General features: G+C 38.4%; 1 protein-coding gene and 1 non-coding gene across 32 annotated transcripts in view; both read right to left on the reverse strand.

The window, feature by feature from the left end:
- LOC134218479 (protein bric-a-brac 1-like) overlaps positions 1-17237 on the reverse strand; it is a 556397-nt gene that overhangs the window by 498668 nt on the left and 40492 nt on the right. The gene's annotated exons all lie outside the window — the stretch shown is intronic.
- LOC134218644 (U4 spliceosomal RNA) lies at positions 12134-12274 on the reverse strand. The gene has a single exon (XR_009981420.1). It is a non-coding gene; the product is annotated as a U4 spliceosomal RNA (small nuclear RNA).

The following is a 17237-nucleotide window of genomic DNA, read 5'->3' on the forward strand; positions in this document are numbered from 1 at the left end:
TACGGTACCATCAAAGGTTGCAAAATCTTTCCATTAATAGACGCACCGATCTGTCAACTGCAAGGCAAGTGGAATTAATATTAAGCGTTTATTCCTCCCAACTATGCACTGATGAGCTTAACCAGCGGATCCGCTGTTGTGTCGATTGGCTCATCGTGAAAGTTTTCCTCAACAATATAACGATCTTGTATGCGGTAGATCGGTTTTCAAGTAGAGTGCATTGAAGTATTCAACACCATACCTAGACGAAGTGGGCACAGTTCGCATCGGAACGCCGATCTCGCTGAGTGAATGAAGCACCAGAATCAAGAACACGCATGCCGGAAAAGACTGACGGCTGACACAGGGCTGGTAGCGATCAATGCCGCTCAAAGTAGTGACTTTAGTGACCAAAGCTGTGGAAAAAATAGTGACTTTCAGTTGCAGAAAAAGTGACCAAGTAGTGACTTTTAGTTTCAGTTGCAAGTTTGATGAGACGAATTCAAGCGTTTTTAGTTCGAAAGAGAATCTTTTTTCGTAACTTGTGGCGGAGAACGACTTTCACTCACCACAATCTCACAACGAACTCAGAGAAACGAAAATCGTGCAAGCTAAACTTTTATCTACTCAGTTACTAAGTAAAATTGTATTCGCCGCTCTTTCTTTATCCCACGGATACTAAATATCAGTCAAAAGCAGGATTACTCAAAATTATTAGTAGTCCTGATAGCAAATCAAATGTTTGCGCCACTGGAAGTTAACGAAATAAGGTTATCATTCATAAGACCTGTGTTTCTTTCCCGAAAAATGATTTCTCGGCAAAAATCAGCATGAAGGAATATTCTTTTCTCGTGAGAATGAGTGAAAATTACGATCATTGGATTAGCTTAAGAAAGATGCAGATTTGTCATATGTGCCATGGATTTTTTTGGAATTGTGAGTGCGAAAGAAACAACAGTACGGATCGTTTTGGAGGAAAACGAAACAACGAGCCTGGGATTAAACGCTAGACCTCCTGCTTATAACTTCAGATTCAAAAGTTATCAAAAGCTAACAAATCTAACAAAATCTAAAAAAAAACATTTTTTTTTTTCATATTGGAATCTTTTACATTTATGCCATTTAAAATGTATAAATTATCATCATAATATATTTTGAAAAATTCTAAAATATTGATCGAAGTGGATGTTGGGAGCAAATACGGCTTTTTCTCATGTTCTTGCAGCAAAATTTCTTTGGGGATCCCTTACATATTTAATGTACCTCCCCTCAATTCGATTGCAGTACAATCATAGATGCAAATGTCATTATTTAGATTTAAAAATAAATATTTTTATTTTACCAAAATATCACGCGCTGAGAATCATAAGGATATTAATCGATTTCTTTCGTTAATAATTCAACTGTTCCCAAAGTTACAACCGAGATTGTTGCGTCTGGTGCAAGTGCAAGATACAATCATCCTTTATCATACCAAACCATCAAATCTTCGGCAAACTACCGCAATTCGCTACATTGACAAAAATAAAGAGAACATCGACGAAGAGCAACGAATTAATGCAGTTATGGCCCTATGATTCTAAGCACGAGGTTTGTGATGAAACATTTTTCTGTTACTCTCCATGAAATGTTTAATTTAACTTCACGGATGTATGATAGTTCTGTTGTTGTTTTTGATACATAATTCATTTTTTGGAGTGCTGTCAAAAGTCGAATTTGAAAATATTCGGAGGGTATTGTTCCTTCTCCAAGAGCTTGCTTTCATGAAAGTTGAAAAGTGTTACCTGAACTTTTAAATATTTTTCCTCCAAAAAACTCGACTTGCTGTGCATATTCATGAATGATTTTTGCTATGGAATTCGACAGCGCATGCAATCTTCGAAATTGGGGAGTCTTAATCCCCTTTAAATGATATCTACCCAATAAATATTTTCCATTACATCTATATCGTCAAAAAAATTATCCGCCAATTTTATGTGTGACTAATGAGAGATCAAGTCTCCTCATATTGGGGATACAACTAAAAATTCAAATATCCTGATATTGTAATGGAATGTAGGAGTTTTTATCAATAAAAACAATTTAGCATACTTATGGATTTGTGCTGTGGAAAAAAAAATGATAGCATTTGGTAATTATTTTGAGGAGTTGTTTAAATGTTTCGTGGCCGCTAAAAAAATCTTCAGGAGGGACAAAACACAGTAAATAATAGAGTAAATAAGATTGACAATCCAAAAAATAACTCGCCACATAATGATCATTTGTCTAGAGAATTTATTAAAAAATACGCTCAAGTCTCCCAAGGGGTCAAGTCTCTCAAAAATATTTCCATTTTTTTTAATTCATTCCACAAATATGAATCATTTTATGCCTTGGAAAGGCCAAATGCGTGAACGTTAGCCGTTATTTCTTGTCGAAATTGCTTATAGAATATTTCCCAGGTACTCAGAAGTCGTTCGTAATAAACTACAGACAGTGAAAGTTATTTCATGAAAATCAATGTTGTTCGTGGTATTATTTACGAAAATAAAAAGAAAGACAAAATTTTTTGGGATGTCAAAATCGGGTCGAAAACGTAATAAAATCGGGACGAGGTAAAATAGGGTCGAAAACGTGATAAAATCGAGTCAACACTGTATCACTATTTCGAAGGGTATCGGTCAACATAAGATGCTACAGTGGAGGCGATAAACGTACCACTTTAGCATCTTATGTGACCTCATTTACGATCTTGTGCTGACTGGGGTATATGATCAGTGTACTGTTCACTCAGGCTCTCGCGATAAATACGTATCAGATAGCGGGAGAAAATTAAATCGCTACTTCATCTGATAACCCATAGGGCACACTCAACGTGCTGCGGCTCATTGCAAGTTAGTTGCAAAATGCAGCATAGAAGTTGTTGGCATAGAAAGCCATTCGGCCGAAAATGTGTTTTGGTTTGTCCTGAGTAGTTGTCGTTTGGTCGGATTGATCAGCAAATTCCGTTTGCTCGAAATAATCGTTTGGCAAGAAGTGCAATTGTCAGAACAACATTTTTTATCATAGGGGAACGGTTCGGCACTTCCTCTCATAGCTCCCATTTCCATCCCATCAGAAACAAAGCAATTAAAAGGAAACACTAAAGAAGTTTTCAAGTAGAAAACGAAATACGTATCTGTTAGATATTTAAAAAATAATTAGTGGAAGTAGATGGAAAATTAATAGTCTTTTAACCGTGTAGCATTTCCTCTAAAGCGCTCACAAATTATTAATCATAATTAATAAATGAAAAGGAATTTGATTTTATTCTGCAGTGAGTACTAGGGTGCCAATGGAATATATGTGAAAAAATGTCATCGAATTTCAAAAAACGACATTGCTCACACGTTTCATTACCCCAAAATATGACCCCATGCTAATTTGAGCTCAATCGGACATGATTTAGAGGTGCCTAAAATTCATCAAAGTTTTTGAAATTTTTTCCCAAGGAAAAAATCGAAAAACGAACTCTTGTTTTTGATGCCAAATGACTTAAAAATTCATGAAACGTCGAGATCTGTTGTTAATTCAAAAACAATAATACATTAACAGTGTTTATTTGAATTTTAGAAGTGAAATAACTCACACTGTTTATTATTACTATTATTATTATTCATAAAATGTTTGTTGGGGAACATTTGCCATTGTTTCCCAAGTCATCTAATTTGTCGTCGTATGGTGAAGTTCTTCGTAAGTTCATGTTTCATTTACGAGCTGAGAAACGAACTGCTAAACAAAGTGCGCAAATAACAACAAACGTGTTGATAGCTGTATGGAAAGAAAAACAAATTAATCAAGCGATTGGTAATAGGGTAATTGGTAAAGTTCCTCAATGACATGAATCGTGTTTCTACATTGTCAATTTTCTTGATCTTTACACGTTGTGTTTTGAATTCAAGCGTTACCGCGTAATAAAAACCGCGTAAAAATAAACCTCAGTGTAATAAACATTGCCTAGCAATCTGATAATTTTCTCCGTAAATCTGATCTCAAAAGTTTTCAAAGTAACAAAAAATTCAAAATTTTGATAGCAAGATTTTGAGAACCGCTAAATCATGTCCGATGGAGCTAAAATTTTGCATAGGGGCATATTTTAGGGCTTATGAAATGTTTGTGGGTTTTAAATTCGATGAAAAATTGTTTTCGCCATAAGCAATATATAATGTTTTTATAGTGTATGGATCGTGGAAGTTGTAGCCAAACCTTTTTATGAATCCTAACATATTATTAGCTTTGTTTATAATAGTATTATAATGGTCAATGAACGTAAGCTTAGAGTCTATAATTATGCCAAGATCCCTAACTCTATCACATCTTGTTAACTTTTGGCTACCTAAAGTGATTGTCATATTTGGAATATTTCGTTTTCTGCTTAGAGTAATTAAGTTGCATTTCTTTATATTGAGCTGTAGCAAACTTTTTATACACCAGTTATGAAATATCTGGATCTCGTGTTTGAATGTGTTCATGTCTTCAGCGTCTTTGATCTCAGTAAAAAGTTTCATATCGTCAGCGTAAATCAATACTTTTAGATGTTTTAGAATGAAGGACAAGTCGTTTACAAACAAAATAAACAATAGCGGACCTAAATGAGAGCCTTGCGGGACTCCCGATGTGGTATGAAAAGCTACAGATTGCTTTCCTTTGAACCTAACTATTTGATTGCGACTGGTCAGATATGCTTCAAGCCATTTAAGGAGTCCAGGCTGGATTCCCATTTTTTGCAGTTTAAAGAGAAGCATTGGTATATCGACTCTATCGAACGCTTTTTTTTTTACAATTTCGTTTATTTGGTACGCTCAGGCGTGTATAACACTTTACGGAGCCATTGTTCTTTGTGATATATCTATCGAACGCTTTACTAAAATCCGTATAGAAAGCTTTAACGTGATTTCCTCTGTCTATGGCTTCAAGAGAATAATTCACAAATTTCAGTAAGTTCGTAGCTGTCGACCGACCTATAATCCGTGCTGCCTTGTAGTGATCCCATTTTTTATTTGGTTGAATATTTTCTCATTGACAATTGCTTCGAATAATTTTGGAATGGTGGAGAGAAGAGCGATTCCGCGGTAATTGCGGATGTCGGATTTTTTACCAGACTTGAAAATCGGCACCAGAAAGGAAGTTTTCCACGGTTTAGGAAATTCTCCAGATTTTAATGACATGTTGAAAAGCCAAAACAAAGGAGCAGTGAGCTCAGCTGCCATAGTTTTCAAAAATACGGGGGAACACCATCTGGACCCTCCTTAGCCGTGCGGTAAGACGCGCGGCTACAAAGCAAGACCATACTGAGGGTGGCTGGGTTCGATTCCCGGTGCCGGTCTAGGCAATTTTCGGATTGGAAATTGTCTCGACTTCCCTGGGCGTAAAAGTATCATCGTGTTAGCCTCATGATATATGAATGCAAAATGGTAACTTGGCTAAGAAACCTCGCAGTTAATAACTGTGGAAGTGCTTAATGAACACTAAGCTGCGAGGCGGCTCTGTCCCAGTGTGGAGATGTAATGTCAATAAGAAGAAGAAGAAGAACCATCTGGACCGGTACTCTTTGTTACGTCCAATTGTTTTAACGTGTCCAAGATGTCAAGAACATTAATTTGGTCGACGCTTATATCGATTGAGTACTCAGGATAGAAATCAAAAAACGCGCGATCACGGTCCTCCTCTGAGTGTTCAGTGTAAATTTCACGGAAATACTCAGCAAACGAATTGCAAATCTCAGCAGAATTAGTACCCACTTTGCTGTCTATGTACATTATTGAGGAAAAATTGTCAGTCTTTAGTTTGGTGTTTACACATTGGAAAAAAAATTGGAACAAGATTTAATTTCCGCTTCAGTTTTTGCATTATACTCATCAAATGCTGTATGTAGCCATATTAAGTGGATCGCAACTGTTCAAATAATTTTCCATACTAGGGGAAACCGCCGAATGTTGAACGGCTAATTTTGTCGCCTATTGTTGAACTCCCATAAGAAATGCACGTGCGTTTAACAATAGGCGAAGAAATTAGCCGTTCAACATTTGGCGAATTACCCTACTTGAATTATTAATTTTTTTGTGATTGTTCAGTCCGGCGGACTGAAAGATGACATTCTTAACCACTAACAGCACGCGCAGGAGTGTCGGGGGGCAGATACCTCTGCGGCACCTCAGAAGTAGGGGACACGAAAGTCTCGCTATGACTGGCAGGAGTGTCGGGGGGTTGATGCCTCTGCGACACCTCAGAAATAGGAGACATGAAAGGGTCTGCCTCGTAGCTGAGGTAGGAGCGGCATAGGAGCCACCAACCTAGGGTCGCCTCCGGCTTGGTAGACAAGTGGTGCCACCCTGTTGCAGGACGGGGTGAACACCACACTGAGTGAGGACTGTCTATGTTGTGAGATGGCGGCATGGGGTACTCCCTGCAGGGTACTTATAAATTGGTCCTTGCAGTCATTCAAGCGGCATAGGCAGGTGAGTGTTGGGGCACATGTGGTGCCAGTGTGTATTGTGCAAATGTGTTGCATGGGGAGTGTCGAAGAGTTGAGGCGCATACGTGCACTTGTGTACGTCATGGAGGGGGCGCAATGCCCAATAGTCATCCCCCGAAGTATTGCTTAATTGCGGGCCGGGGGAATGACTGGAGAGGAAGGAGTTGGTTTTAGTGGGTCGGGAGTGGTGATCCCATCCATGTTGGCAGATTTCCATTACCTTCGTTGAAAAAAAAAAAAAAAAAAAAACAGCACGCGCCTCCAAACTATCGATTGATGCACTCGACGCTCAAAACGACGGTGGGAACATAAATAACAACAGCAGCACCGACACGACGTCTATCCATCTAGCGAAGTAGCACCCGTCGCCGACGACGCGAGAGAGTGAGTGTCAGCATATCATCGACGCGACGCCGCGGTGAGTACCACTGAAAGCGAGAGATGTGTCACCGTGCAGTAGCGCAAGGGTAATCGTCATCATCATCATCATCGATAACGTACGCGGTACGCCTGGAATACTCCACGTGCTGCGTGATGTTTCTGGAATGCGCGTCAAAGGGATATAAATATGCGCGCTCGTCGCGCAGTAGATTTAGTATGAATTTGAATGTGACCTGGCTAAAGGTAGTGATAAGTAGTGATCAGTATAGTATTGAATTTGAATTTGACCTGGCTAAAGGTAGTGATAAGTAGTGAAGTATTATTATGAAATGAAGCTTGGCAAAAAGCAAGTGAAGTATAGTTAAGAAATGAAGCCTGGCGAAAGGCAAGTTAGTATAATTATAAGTTTGAAGTTTAGCCTGGCGAAAGGCAAGTGAGTTTAAGTATTATAAGACCCGGCAAACGGTCTAATGAAGTGTAATTAGTGAAAGAGAAAATGCTAATAAATCCTGTGTAAAGTGAATTTATCCGGTGTTTCGTTTCAAAGCCTGAAGTCCGCCCACATAGTACCGTGGTGCTCTAGGATGAGCACTTCCCTTCCGTAAAGTGTTTAGTGTTTGAGTGAAATTGAGGTGCTGCCAGTCGAGCGAGACTGGTCCAGTCCACCACCATCAAGGTGAAGTCACAGGGACTTCACAGCCTGAGGGCCATCCAGGGAAGGAGTCACCTAGCACTCCTGCTCCCACCCGGCTCCGTCACTGTGGGACGCGAGCAATAATTCTAACCCACAGATCTGCTTCCACAATCCACACCATCCAAGAACCACCTATACAGTCCACTTTTGAAAGAATCAACAGTGATTTCTATGTGTTTTTTCAAAAATAAAGTGCAGAGTTTCACTTTCTCCAACTATTGGAAGCAAAATGTTTTCATTATCAATATCTGATATGAAATCTACATTGCGTTGGTTGAAATCGCCGAAAATGTGAATTTTTGTTTCAGGAGTTTGGCCTGACAAAATTTGATCAGCTGCAGAAAAAAACTTATCATATAAATCTTTATTGGCTTATTGGCTCTCCCAAGATCCTATCCAATCGTGGAGATGCAGAGGTATACTCGCTCTCTAGTAGCAACGAGAGTCGGACTAATAATCCTTCCCTTCCTATATGACGGTAAGGACGTGGCTGGCGCCGTTATTGACTTTAGATATTTGAGCTCCCGAAATGTGTACATTGAGATTGGGTAGCACGTTCCAAATCTTTCATCGTAACAAAAAGGGCACCATTTCGGAGCATGAGATATGATCAATTTATTCGTCATTCAACTTGTCAAACGTCCCCAGCTGGGTGAGGAGTTGAGGATGACACACACACAGATAACACACGTTTAGCAATTACATTTTCAACTGTCAAACGTCGGTCAAACGTTATTTTCGAACAAATCACTTATTTGGCTAGAAAACTTTTTCGGCTGATGTTCTGCTCAACCAAACGATTTTTTTTTCGGCCAACCAGCATTTTTGGCCAAATGGTTGAGCAGGGTTTAATTCTATTATCATTTAGTATTCAGCCAATAATTCATTCCAGAGGCGAAATTCCGAAAAGTGTTGTATGGCGGACTTCTAGCGCTATTTGCCCTCTAGAACTTTGTCTAAGAAGACAATGCTCTATGTCTAATATTTACACCGTGAAACACTAGTATCATTTAACATACTAAATGATAAGAACACTCATTATCATTTAGTATGTTAAGTGATACTAGCGTTTCACGCTGTAAATATTAGACATAGAGCATTGCACCCTTAGACAAAGTTGTAGAGTGCAAATAGCGCTAGAAGTCCGCCATACAACATTTTCCGGAATTCCACCTCTGGAATGAGCTATTGGCTGAATACTAAATGATAATGAAGTGATAAGTTCAATACCTGCTGCTGAGGCAAACGACTTTTTCGGCCAAATTATATTTTTAGCCATATATGTCCTTATCAGTCAAATGCCTTTTTTGACCTAATATTGCTTTGGTCAGACGAATATTCTGACCAAGCTGCATTTTCAGCCAAATGACCTATTCGGCCAAACGAATGATGAAAAATACGGTCGAAAATGTCGTTCGGTTGTCAAAGTTGTTTGGCCGAATAGGTCATCTGGCCGAAATAGTCGTTTGGCAGAAAGGACCATTTGGCCGAACGAGTTCGGGCATATGTCCCTCCCAACCATTTGTCGCTCTTGGCTCTACAAGTGTGCCTTAAAACCATTATAAAACCCAAATTGTTACTGGGGATGTTCGACCATACCGTTTTTTTACCTTATAGCCAATGACCGCCCCTTCCCAATTTCTTGTGGAACTTCCGAATAATTTCTTATGGACAATACTTAGAATGTCTTGTAGAAACCCAAAGAAATTTCTTCAAAATTTCGAAAAATTTCTCGTTGAAGCTCGTGAAAACTCCAAAAAAAAATCCCAGAGAAATTGAAAAAACATTTACGTTCAAATTTCAAAAAAAAAAAATATAAGCAACTGAAATTGAAGAATTTCTTAGAAATTTTACAGGAAATTCTTTGGAGTCTTCTGGGGAAATTTCTCCTATTTAAGTGTTTTTTTATTATTGTGAATAATTTCTCGTTCAGACCATGGATATTCCGGATATATTATCTATCTACCAATAGGGGCAAGGCAGGTATTTCCGTCCATTGTCTAATTCCCGTCATAGGCGCTAAAGGCAATAGAAGCAACGTCCATTTGCCGTAGCTCCATTATAGCAGAACATTTCTCCTGAGCCCATGCTTTGACAGGGATGGGTTTTAACAAAAAGGTGTCCCTTTTATTGGTTTTTGAGACCATGACGGGAATTAAAACGCAGACGAGAATACCTGCCGTAACAGGTTTTGGTCAGTTTTAGATACCCCCTCCCCCAGCGTGGACGATTGCTTATATACATTTTCCAAAATTTGTATGGACCATGGACATTCACCATGCTCCGCTCCCCATCAGCTGTCCACGTGGTATTCTTTTAGAATTTCCAAACAATTTCCATTTGATCATTTAGTTTGATAAACAAAACTTCGGTAGAAAGATCAGCTCGGAAGTCCCTACTTCCGAATCCTGTGTTCATAGTCATTTCATGGAGTGATTAAAAAACGCATAGGGCGATTTCCCATTTTTTCACTTTTCAGTTGTCATTATACACGAATTGAATAATTGTAATTGTAATTGAACAAACAATTTCTTCCGAATTTTCAGCATTATTTTAATAATGTGTCGATTAATATTAGGAAAATCATGAATATCTAATGGAACTATAGTCATACCTCACAGCTCAGAGGCTAGTAGCACACGGATGGGTCAGCAACGTGGGTTTAGTTACACCGCGTGCGTATATATGCGACATCCACGACGGAGCGAAAAAGTGGAGCTTGACAAAAAAATGTATCTACTACTGACTGTAAGTCACAGCAGGGCTCCGGCTCGCACGAGCTAATGTTGTAAAGTGAGCAACGAACGGCACACACCAGTGTTATTATTATTAATAATAAAGTATTAATTTTGTTTTGCAGGTTGGCTTGTTTGTTGTTGTTACTGCTGTTGTCGTCGTCACAGCTGAGCTAGGGGGAATGGTATGAAACGCATTTCTAGTTGATTAAATTTGGCAAATACACAAGAATGATCTCATTATTCGATTGCACAATTTTCCGATCGCTTTAAAATATATTTTTTAGCAAAAATAAATAAATGTTACTTGTATTCATGGCGTTGTTTGTTTAGCTAGTTTTTGTCTAACCTGAATGTGAACACAACGAGTTAGAACTCGTGGTATCAGGCTGTCGTCATTCAATAAGCGATTTGAACTATCGGAATTCATGAGTTTTGTTTTATGAATCTTCGACTGATTATTCCAGCAACAGCGCTTCATATACATAGTTGCCTAACCGGATGCCCCAGCGTCGTGTTGTCTACATACAGGTCTACCGATCGCGACGTCCATGTTTCGAACCCAGTCTGTCGCACTTTGCTTTTTCGTTTATTAAAATTATCTTTCATAAGGCGACCATACATATTTCTTGTGGCAAATTTTGGCGTTTGATTGAAATTATTTCGTTCAGTTTCGTCAGTGTTAGTCATCGTGGTGGGTGTAAGTGAAATTAAATCTATATTTCGACTTTAATCAATATTATTGTTATATTCTTGTTTGATTGCAGCCAACATTTTCCATTGATCTAGTCACGGATATAAACAACATGTACCACACTTAGGGGCTGTACACATATTACGTAAGCACTTATGGGGGGAGGGGGGTTCGACCAATATCTTACGCTCCATATAAATAAAAAATCATTTGTAAGAAAAAAATCTTACAGGGGGGGAGGGGGGGTCGAAAAACCCAGAAAAATTGCTTACGTAATAAGTGTACGACCCCTTACTTATATCACAGACAGAGGTAGATGACAATTGTGCTTAAAATTCGATAACTCAGACGCAGCAAAACAAAACCTCACAAAAATATTTCTTCTACGGTACATATTGGACCATCTTCCCATACCTGCTCTTATACCCCGTCCGACGGCACGGGTCAGAGCGAGGGGCAAAAAAGATGCCGGGCATTTGTGAATATAATGCACTTATTGTGTTTCCTGTGCGGTGTGCGAGTAAATGCGAGTGGTTGGTTGGTAGTAGAGCTGCTGGTGGCACGGCAGAGGAAGCACGTATGAGCGTTTGGTTGTCACTTGGTCGACCGGCGGTTTATGTAACAGCAAGTGCAGCAATCATTTGTAGTCAGCGGTAATTTTCCTTCTACGGTAGGGTATTTACAAAACATGCGTTGTAAATGTGGAAAACGGACAAGTTTCCAGTTGAGGTTTTAAACAACTGTGATGTCGCGTGAGACTCACCCATGAAGTGTGAGGTACAACAAAATTGTCAGTAATTCGAAATTACCATTGCAAAGATAGGGAATTCATACAAATCATGGAGATTCATAAGAAATTGACAAAATGACCAGAAAATTGTTTGTGTCAGCATTTGTTTATAAATAATTTTGCACAGTTATTAATTGTTAAAGCAAACTTCAGATTTTTCTCTGCGCAGGATCTCATCTTTATTCACGTTTGAATGCGATTGAGGACGAAAGTTCGGTGGTCCGAAAAACAAGAATATGGGTAAAATAACTGACCGATATCACATTCGAACAAAAAATGTAATCAAGCGCCATGAGTGATCACTTGGCAATTATTGATGATTCAATGTTCATCCACGATCCTCTCGATTTGATTCTTATGATTATGACCCTTTTCAGGGTTTTCAAAAATTGCCGTAGCGGACGGTATTTCACGTCCCCAAGGCGGGGTATTGGTATTAGTTTTCAACTAGCAATAATCGCACCTCGGTTGTACCTCATTGGTTACGATATCGCCACTGCGCAAAGCTGACTTGACCCGTGCCCGGCAGGGGATTGTCATCTCTCGCTGACCACGTCCATTAGCGATTTATGAAAATTCGAAATGTTCAGTTGCTGTTTTAAATGAAGGGGTGCAAATGGACCAGGTAACTAAACAGGTTTTGCCCGGAATAATATCCGTTGGAAAATGCGAGTTGCTTGGAAGGAATCTAATCTGATTGGAACGTTGACCAGGTAAATGTTCCGCAAAATTGCAAATAAGATTATTCATATTAGATTGCACGGGAAGAAAGGAAAACATTTCAAATGATGCCGTCAGTCACTCAAATTCAATAAAACGAAACGACCATCCATTCGGTACCATTATCAGCGTTGTCAATTTGAAGATTTATGTTACATTTATTTCGGGATGACGTTCCTCCCTTCCAAATTTTATTGGGGCTCAATCGAAAAATAATGTAAAGAATATCGTCGTTGAACGGTTTTTCATAGCCCATCAGAAATTTTGAGCGCATTGGAAAAGGAGGGCAAGCGGCCTGCAAAGCGGCAGAAATCGTCCAAGATAAGATAAACAAAATCGTATATATTTACGTCGTTCCGTATTAATAATACAATTCTTTGCGTCACGTTTTTAAATGCTGAAAAGGGACACCAGGACTAGTATTGTTATTTTAACAATTGGACACATCTAACAGTTAAAAAGTTTTGTAAGCTTATGGATTGTCAATTCGGAAAGAAAAGATAAATTCTCTCCTAGTTTTTTCGGTTTTTCGGCATAATAAAACTTAGTTCACCGAGCAGTGATATTGTTTTTTTATTTCTCGCATTTAGCCAATACACCAACCTTATATAATGCTAATATGGTTTGACCATTTTCTTCTTTTAAATGCAATGGTCGATCGTTAACAAATTTAATGGTGATCAACTAGCCCTCTGCTGGATTAAACTCGTTGCGAGAAAATCGATTAGGGATTACTGTATGAAAAATTGTCTATTGTTTTTCATACTTTTTGTGCACACACATACATACGAACAGACAGACATTTGCTCACTTCGTTGATTGAAATATAACATTATGGAAAATATATTTTAGCTACTAGATAAAGATTGTCGCTGTCGTCGCTGTCCGGAACATCTTTTGCTGGCGAGGATAGGGGATCTAAATGTCAATGAAGAAAAAATACATACGATTTGACAGTTTGATACCACACATGTTTCGGACAGCAGAACAAAGGGAACCAAAGCGACAATCTTTATCTAGTAACTAAAATATCTTTTCATTATGGTTCTCCGAGGCATCGATAAAAAGTTCGTGTTCAGAGTGAAATGATAACTTTTCGATACAACTTTGTTGCACGAGAATTGCATAAAGATGGTAAACACGTCACACCTTCAAAAAATTGTTATGAGATAAGCGTCATAAAAAAGACTGAACACGATAGGCTTAATCTGGCAATAAAGTCATGAAACAAGTTAAAGACTTTTATAACCTCTTCATTGGTGTACGGAATAATAAAAATGGTCAGCTGCGAAAAGCAGAACCTCCCCAAAAGTGAATCAGTTTCGGTTTATTTCTATATTATTGACAAAAAATTAGCTAATAATGAGGGTATTGAGCGTTTTACGACCGTCTATGAGGGCGAGCGGCCGGCGCGCGGTGGTGCGTCATGCGGAGTGCTTGCAGCAGCGGTCACTTGCGCCTTGTTGCTTTTGCTGTTGGACAAATGTGTACAGAGAGGTGATTGAACACCTGTGATAAGAGCCGCTCGGTGGAAGTATCGGCGTTCCATTCGGCGTCTATAATAATTTTATCAATATGTATATATTTTTTGATAAACATTAATGTGGGGGGTTTGAGGCGGAATGAATCGCCCATCGATCGGTGGTCAGTTTATTTCAAATGAATTTTGGAATTTTGTTTTCACCGTTGAAGACGGAAAATGCTTAATTTATTGTACCACCTGAATATATCTAACAAACGGGTTATCTGATACCATCGACGTTATTAGTGTGCCATAAAGTTCGATTGAAAAATACTTTTTGGGTTGTGACAATAGGTTTCTTAATAGATTTTAAATTGCCACAATACTTGAAACATAAAAGGCATGCGTGATAATTGAGTCAACGGCTGGTAATCCCAGCAGTGTATCGTGCTAAAAAAGACAATTTTGGATCGAAGTGGTTACTAAAATTCCTGAGCCTCGAAATCGCCCACAGCAGCGAACAAAATACACATTTTACATCAAATAGACTATTATGCACTCTTGCACTCTGTTGAGTGCATCCAGTAAAATCGTTTTTTTTTAAATTTCGTACCATCGTATAAAAGGACAAATCCGTAGGTATTTCATAAAATAGGGAAGATGGTGGTAAAATGGACAGGGTGGGTAAAACGGAAAGGGGTCCCGTTTGAGCTAAATCGTTACAATTTTAACACTCCATTTTCAAATTATAAGTGTAACATATTTTACTATATTCAAATGATGAAAACTATTCTGTTTGTTAAAGATTTAACGTGAACTATGGCTGAAAGGCCATGGCGATGTAATTTTTGGTGTGCAGTATTTAAGCTTTTAAAACAGAAATCGGCAAAACTAATCCGCATGATACTCGAGAATCTCAAACTTAGTCTATCCAAAGATTGTGTACGGGTTGAATTGATGATGTATCTCAAAATTCGATTTTTTGAGAGATTTTAAAGAAATTGGATCATGGTGGGGTAAAATGGACACGTTCTGGTGTGGGTAATCTGGACCATAGACATTTTTTCAACAAAATTTTATTTTGAAAAGTTTGTATTGTTTACCTCCGAAAACACCAAGCATTCATTAGGAAATTCGATTTTCCGAGTTTTGTTCAGACAAATGGCATATTTTTAGGAAATTTTTATTGATGTTGCATGCTTTATTAGTAAAATAATTGTAAGTTACCAATATATTAATTATTATCCAACATTTTTATTTCCGGAGGCTCATTTTAGAGATGCTTAGCCTATGCATACAATTCATCAACTAAATTCTTTGTTCTAAGCTTAATTTCTTAACATAACCGTTTTCCTTCGGAAATTGATCCAGAAATCGAATTTAGTACAATTCCATTGAATTCCATCACGATGCATTTCTTTACACGTATTTCGACTTCAACCGATCGGGGCTCCGCCATACCGCATCAAGCGCCAAAAAAAAAACTTATTTTCCTACCCAAACTTTTGGTAAGTAGATTCAAGATTCAATTGATCACAAACCGTTTCGGATATCCCTCAACCTTATAAATGTGGATATTCTTCAGCAAATGTACGAATGAATTGGTATGAAATGACGTCCGTTTCCTTTTTGCGAACAAAATATCGAAAGTCAGTCAGTGCGGTTTGACTGAACCCCGACCACCTGTATAGTCGTATTCAATGTGTCGTACTTGACTCGACTGAGTCGAGTGGCAATGACAGTGAAAACATTTAACCAAAAAGAGCTAAAATATTTTTTTACCTCGTAGATTGCCGCAGAAATATCTCCAGAAATCCTCTCAGAAGATCCTCAGGAAGTTTCTTTGAAAACGTCTCCAGGAATTTCTTCGAAAATACCTACAATTTTATATTAAGTTCCTACAGGTATTTATTCTGAAATTCTCCCAATTGTTGGTTATAAACTTCTCTAAGGAATTTCCTAGGAAATTCCTCCTGAACTTTTTTCGGAAGTGCCTCAAGAGATTATCACGCCAATTTCTTCGAATATTCTTCAAGGAATTCTTTTGGAGCTTCCTTCAGAAATACCTCCTAGAACTTTTTAGGAAACTCTTCAAGGAACTTCTTCATAAAGTCTTTCAGGAACGGAATGGGTTTTTTCGGCATGCTGTCTTTGGAGGGAAGCTGAATGATGTCTATTTAATCATCGCCGACGTTTCGGTGTTGGATTTACACCTTTTTCAGGGCTTGAAGGTGTAAACCCAACACCGAAACGTCGGCGATGATTAAATAGACATCATTCAGCTTCCCTCCAAAGACTGCATGCCGAAAAAACCCATTCCGTTGTATACAAATCAGTCGATTACAATCATGGTCTTTCAGAAATTTATTTGGAAATTCATTCGGACAAAACTCCTGAAACCCCGAAAAAAAAATCATCTTCAATATCTCCAGATGGAGCTATTTCTTGAATTCCTCTAAAACTTCCTCTAGAAACATCTTCAGAAACCCCTTTAAAAATTGTTCCAAAAACTCCTTTTGGAATATCTCCACGAATTCTTTCGAAAATTTCTCCTGAAATTCCTTCGCAATCTCACTTACTTACCTTCTTTCAGGAATTTCCTCGAAAATTCTCTATGAAATTCCTAAAGGAGTTATTTTGGATGACCCTCCAATTTTTTCTTTCAAAAACTTCTTCCCGAATTTCTTCGGAAATTGTTCCAGAAATTTATTTGAGAATTTCTTCAGAAATTCCTTCGGGAATTCCTTCCAAAAATCCTGGGAAAATTCCATTACGAATTCCCCCAGATGTTGTTCGTGAATTTTCCTCAAGAATTGCCTCAGAATTTCCCCTATTTTATTACTGCTGAAGATCGTCAAGGAATCACTTTGGAAATTCCTTCAAAAAATCCTTCGAGATTTCCTTCTGAAATTCCTACGAAATTCTTCGAAGATTTTTTTAGGAAATGCCTCCAGCAGTTTCATAACCATATTTATCCAGATATTCCTAATGAATTTCTTTCAGGAATTCGCCCAAAAAATCTTTTGGAAATACGTTTAATACTTCCGGAAGCTTCTCAAGGAGTAACTTCGAGAATTTATCCCCTTTAAATTTTCCTCTGAGATCCCCAACGAATTTTCCTTAAAACTTTCGGTGAAACTCCCAACGAATTCACGCACAAACTGCTCTCCGTATTTCCGAAGGAATTTCTCCCTCCTATTTTTGGAAGAATCCCTCTCCGAATTCCCCTTCCCAGAGTTATTTTTCTCCACACCTCCTGGAGGAATCTTCCTTCCGAATTCTCGAAACA

This window comes from Armigeres subalbatus, chromosome 2 (assembly GCF_024139115.2).
Source record: "Armigeres subalbatus isolate Guangzhou_Male chromosome 2, GZ_Asu_2, whole genome shotgun sequence".
Taxonomy (NCBI): Eukaryota; Metazoa; Arthropoda; class Insecta; order Diptera; family Culicidae; genus Armigeres; species Armigeres subalbatus.